This window comes from Octodon degus, unplaced genomic scaffold, assembly GCF_000260255.1.
Source record: "Octodon degus isolate 3935 unplaced genomic scaffold, OctDeg1.0 scaffold00128, whole genome shotgun sequence".
Classification (NCBI taxonomy): domain Eukaryota; kingdom Metazoa; phylum Chordata; class Mammalia; order Rodentia; family Octodontidae; genus Octodon; species Octodon degus.
Window position 1 is genome coordinate 2,552,723 of NW_004524704.1, and position 5,593 is coordinate 2,558,315.

Sequence of the window (5,593 nt, forward strand, 5' to 3'; positions counted from 1 at the left end):
TTCCAAAAAGAATGGTTGATCATATTTAAAAAAAATGAAAGGTAGAAACTGTAGTAAAGGAATAGAAGATATTAAAAGACTCACAAAGAAAATTTAAAGCTAAAAAGTACACTGTGAAAATTTTATTTATTTATTTTTCCCCTAGTGGAAATAATATGGAACATTTATTTGATATTTTGGATAAGGACAGAGGGAAATGACCCAACTCCACTGTGGCTTAGAAAAAAGATCACTCCTTCAGCACAGTGTAAGATTTAAATGCAAACTGTACAAGGGTACACAGTATAGAAAACATGGTACAAGACTGGTGCAGTCCTACCAGTACTTCCAGCCCCTAACCACATCATATTAAATACTGGTGGTCCCAATAGTTATACTGAAATAAATCATCTTAAAAAAAGAAATCATTAAAAAGCCAAATCAAAATGCTTTAGTAACCATATATCCAACTCAAACTTTATCTTCTTAAATAAGATTTGCTTGCTACCCCCCAAAAATTCATTTTATTCCTACTAAATCCATAAATGTTCATACATAAGCATCTTCCTTATGCAGTAACTCAAAGGGGAAAAGTACTAAAAATGATTAAGAAAAATGTAAGAATTAATAGACCCTTCGAATGTTTTAAATATTTTTTAAGGTTTAAAAAGTGTTTAAGGGCCAGAGAGATAGCTCCCTCAGTGGCACAGTACCTGTCTGGCAAGTGCGACATATTGAGTTCAATTCCTGGTACCAAAAAAGTGTTTAAGGTTTGTAATTCCTAGTAGGAAAACATTATCTGAATGAATATCTTAATGGAAAACCACTGTAAAACACTTCAGCTCCATTTGGTAAGGAGGGGAAGGGATCATCTCCAAAGCACCCCAGCTCTCCTGATGAGGTCAGAGGTACACTGGTTCGTATTGTTGTGACATCCATTAAGTGATCTAGGTTAAAAAAAAATGATTTAGGTTGCTTTTCTTTTAAGAAGAGCTTTGTCAGATGAGCATTATGCTTGACCTCCAAATCTGGCTGACAATTTACTGAGGAGATTCATAACCTTTGGATTACTCTGATATTTTGACATATTTGCAGGATTCTGAGCCACATCCTGGAAGGCCACCATAACTTCTGGGTCCTGCATGGCTGCAAGGACCTCCGGATCACTAAGGATCTCCCTGAGCCCAGGCATTCCTGCCATGCCCGCTCCCATCCCAGGCATTCCTCCTGGAAAATCACCAGGCATCGCTCCAGGAAAGCCACCTGGAAAAGAGCCATACTGAGCTCCTGATTGTCTTCTGGCTTCTTCCTCCCTGTGGGCTTTTTTACGCTCTTCTGGAGCCTTCTTAACCCTTTCTATTCTTTCTTCACTCTCTCATTCTTCACATTTTCACTCATCCTTTCTCCAATGTTCAGCAATTTCCTGCGCCCTTGGCTGAACTTCTTTAAGCACTGCACTTGCATCCTCATCATAATCCAATTCACAAGCAAGAGCAGGATCATGGGCTGCTTCTTCCCAGGGACCCAGAAGTCTGTGTTCTTTCCCTCGCCATTTGTACAGTTGGCCTGAACCAGGATTTATTTCAATGGCTCTGTCACTATCTCGAATGGCAGCATTTGGCTTCTGCAGTTTGATGAAGATGCTGGCTCTCTTGGCATACAGAATGGCCAAGCGAGGATTCAGCTTGATGACATCTGTGAATAAGTCAATGACTTTCTGTAGTTCACCATCATTTAGAGCATCAATGGCAGCCCCTTTCTTTCCATTTGCTTGATCCATTTTCTCCTCAGTTATCTCTACATTTTCATCTCTCATTTCTTGAGGGTATCAGTATCTGGCTCAATTACACCTTCATTGTCAGTCTCTAAATCACTTTCCTCACTCAGGACTCATCTGTCTTGATGTTTTCCCCCATCTTCTTACTATCTGCATTTTCTTTCTTGATATTTTCTTCTGATTTAGCTTTCTGAGTAGCAGGTAGTACTTTACTCCTATGCTCTCCACCCACTCTCTCAGGAAGCACAATTCTTTTTTTAAAATTTTTTTCCCATAATTTCATTGATAAACAAATAGCAATGAGACAGTTTCAAATCAAATTGGTAGGACAGTTTCAATAATTAACACATTGCATACATTCCTCTCAGTGGTTAATTGCTGTACAAGATGCGAACTTGATATCCTATTTACAAACACCATTAGAACAAATCATTCTATTCATTAAGAGAATGTAACTACATATCTATCCTAACCACTTTGATTACACAGATACAAAATGGACATTCATCTGTATCCCCTTTTTTTGTTAAGTTCTGTTATTTGAATATTATAGGTGTGTTAACTCAGCAAAATAATCTAAAAGAGTTCAGTAGTCCATAATAATATTGGGTCTTCTGCTTCACTGGCAATGTCAGAAATTGTTGACCTGAGTCCCCTACAGCTCAACATAACAGCATGGCTTTACTTCTTCTTCTTCTTTTTTTTTTTTTCCTTCGGAACCGGGGATTGAACTCAGATCCTTGCGTTTGCCAGGGAAGCGCTTATTCTACTGAGCCATCTCCTGGGCCTCGCATGGCTTTACTTCTTATATTTCGTTTTTATACTTTTCTGCTGGATGGTTAAAACCAAGGTAAAGCAGGACCTATGCAACAAGAGTTGTAGCTTTTGGATCTGATAAGGTCAGTGAAATCCCCTCAGGATTTATCCTGAGATCCTGTACCTCAGATTGTAGAACCTTTGTCAGTGTCAGCCATGTGGATGAGTCACGGCCATTGCTTGACCAATGTGCTCTCTGCAAAAGCCTGAGAGAATGTTTTCTCTCCTTAGGCACACTCTACATCATTGATCACATTCCTCTTTAGCCCCATAATCTTGATCAGAAAATTTGGGACACTACTGAGTTACATGACATTACAGTACAAGTTCTCATATGTCCTGAGTCTTAATTGACCTTGGAAGGCTAGGGACAAAATGTTGGCTTTCCTTGCAGCCCTCTTTTTCATCTAATTTTGGTCTGCAAACTTAGGTTAGGAAGCACATTTCTTTGGTGTGCAGGATGCTTGGATCTTGCTTCCACATTTTCATGAAGGCCCGCGGCTCATTGACTTTGCAGGTATCTGTGGTTGGCAGACCCCACGCAGCTGCTGAGGAAGCTGCGGCCTGATCCCAGGCGCTGATGCTGGCTCTGTAAGATGTGAAAAAGGGCTGAAAATTTTAAAATACATTGGATGTTCTCAATAGCAGAATGGAGATGGTGAGTGAAAGGCATTAAATATAAAGAGAGATTAACAAAAAATTATCTAACCTGAATTTAGGGGATACAAGATTGAAAAACATGGACAAAACCTTAGGATGCCTGTAACAGTGTCAAAGTATGTAACAATCATGTCATCAAAGACACTGAACAAGAGGAGAAATAGTATGACACTATCTCAGTTCCTTTTCTCTCATTGCTTGGACAAAGTATCTGGCATCCAAAATTAAGGACGGAAAGATTTATTTAGCTTACAGTTAGTGGAAGTTTCTGTCCACACTTGGCTGGCTCCAAGGCAGAGTGGCATCAGGAAATAAGAGAAAAGCAAAAGGAGGATCAACAGTTGCAGCACTAGCAAGCCTCTCTCCCTTCCTTATATTGTATTCAGGCTATCCACCCCAGGGCAGGGTATAGCAGGCGTAGCACTCACACTCATACTCTTAGCATGGGATCATGAATTAATCACAAATTCTAGAATCAGCCTGCCCCACTGACTGCATGAGGCTTTGGGGGGGGGACAACTGGACACAAACTTTAACAGATACCAACAAAAACTTTTGAAGAAATTATGTAAATTATGTAAATTATTCAATACTGTGAAAATTATGTAAATTTAAGGAGATCCAAAAAGTTAATTACATCCCAATGGGTTAAACTCAAGAAAACATATGCCCAGATACATGGTAATAAAGTTTCTGGAAAAGAAGGCCAAAGACAATAACCTTTAAGCAGCCAGAGAAAAACACAACAAGGTAACACAGTGAACCGTATTTAATGACACCAATTTCTCCTCAGAGACAAGGGAAGGCAGAATGCCTTGGAACAACATTTTTTTAATATTGAAAGAAAAGAACTTTCAAACAGAATTCTATGTGCAGTGAAAATGCCCATCATGAACAAAGGACAAATTAAAACATTCTCAAAAGAATGAAAACTAGGAAGATTCATCCACAGCAGATCTGCTCTAAGAGTTTTTCCAGTGGAAGGGAAACTTTCATATATAAAATTCCAGATGGCAGCTTGGAACTTTCCGAACAAAATGCAAAAGAAAGGGTCAATATCTGACAAATAGGAAAAGATTTTTTTCTTAACATCTTCCTAGTTTGTGTGATAATTGAAAGTAAATATTTTAATACTGTCTTACAAGGTTTGCAGTGTATACTGATACAACATAGGTGACAAATGCAACATAAAAGAAGGTGAGATTAAAAAAAAGATCTGTATGGAAGTGGTTACCTTTTGATCTTTTCCTTGAAGTGGTTAAATATTAACTCCATGTATACTTTGAGAAAATTATCTATTTATCTATCTATCTAACTACATTTTGGCTAACCTATATAACTATAAACTTTTATGCCTATATTTATATAGCAATTTTAAAGAAAATATAAGTATATGCTAAAAATGCAATAGTCGTATGTAGATGGACTGATAAATAGAATATCAAGAAAGGAAGGAAAGCTAGAATAATAAAGACAAAAAATTGATAGACTTCAGTCCAGCTATTATCACTAATTACATTGAATATGAATGAACTAAAATATTAACTTATTTACTCATTACTTTTGTAATGTTAGGGACTGAATACAGAACCTCACATATGCCAAGCAAATAACCTACCCTAGAGTTATACTACCAGTCCTAAAACTACCAATTTAAAGACAGAGGTTGTCAGAATGGATTAAAAATGCAGGAAGTGCCACCCAAAAGAAACCTACTTAAAATGATATTGATAAGTTAAAGATAAAATGGTGGGAAAATAAACCACGCAAACAGTAATCAAAAGAAAACTTCAGTTGTAAACTAGACTTTAGGGTAGGGAAAATTACCAGATTCAAAATGGATGCCACATGAATATTAAAAGATCAATTCACTAAGGAATTAGAGCAATCACAAAAATCTATGTACCTAATATCAGAGCCTAAAACTACATGAAAGAAAAGTAAAATGACAAAAATGAAAAGTAAAGGATAATTCCATTGTTATAGTTGGATGCTCCAACACTCCATTTTATGAGAAAAATCAGTAAGGGCAAAGAAGAATTCAATATTTTTAGAGCATTCCACCCTGAAAAGGCAAAATAACCATATCTATCTATCTATCTCTCTCTTTATCTATCTATCTTTTTAAAAACAAATACAACCTTTTTGTTTTTAAAAAAGAGTACAAAAAAGTATTAAAATACAAAAATTACAAATTATACAGAATTTCACTAAACAAAACTATATGTATCTGTATTACAGTATTTGTTGTAATGCATAGAGTTGTCTTCAAATTAGTTGTTCTTTTTTTTCTTTAATTTTTTTTTATTTATTTATTTGAGAGAGAGAGAGAGAGAGAGAGAGAGAGAGAGAGAGAGAGAG

General features: G+C 36.6%; 1 pseudogene; it reads right to left on the minus strand.

Annotated features, from left to right (window-relative positions):
• Positions 1–986: 986 nt before the first annotated feature.
• LOC101586973 lies at positions 987–4,507 on the minus strand (annotated as a pseudogene).
• Positions 4,508–5,593: the final 1,086 nt, after the last annotated feature.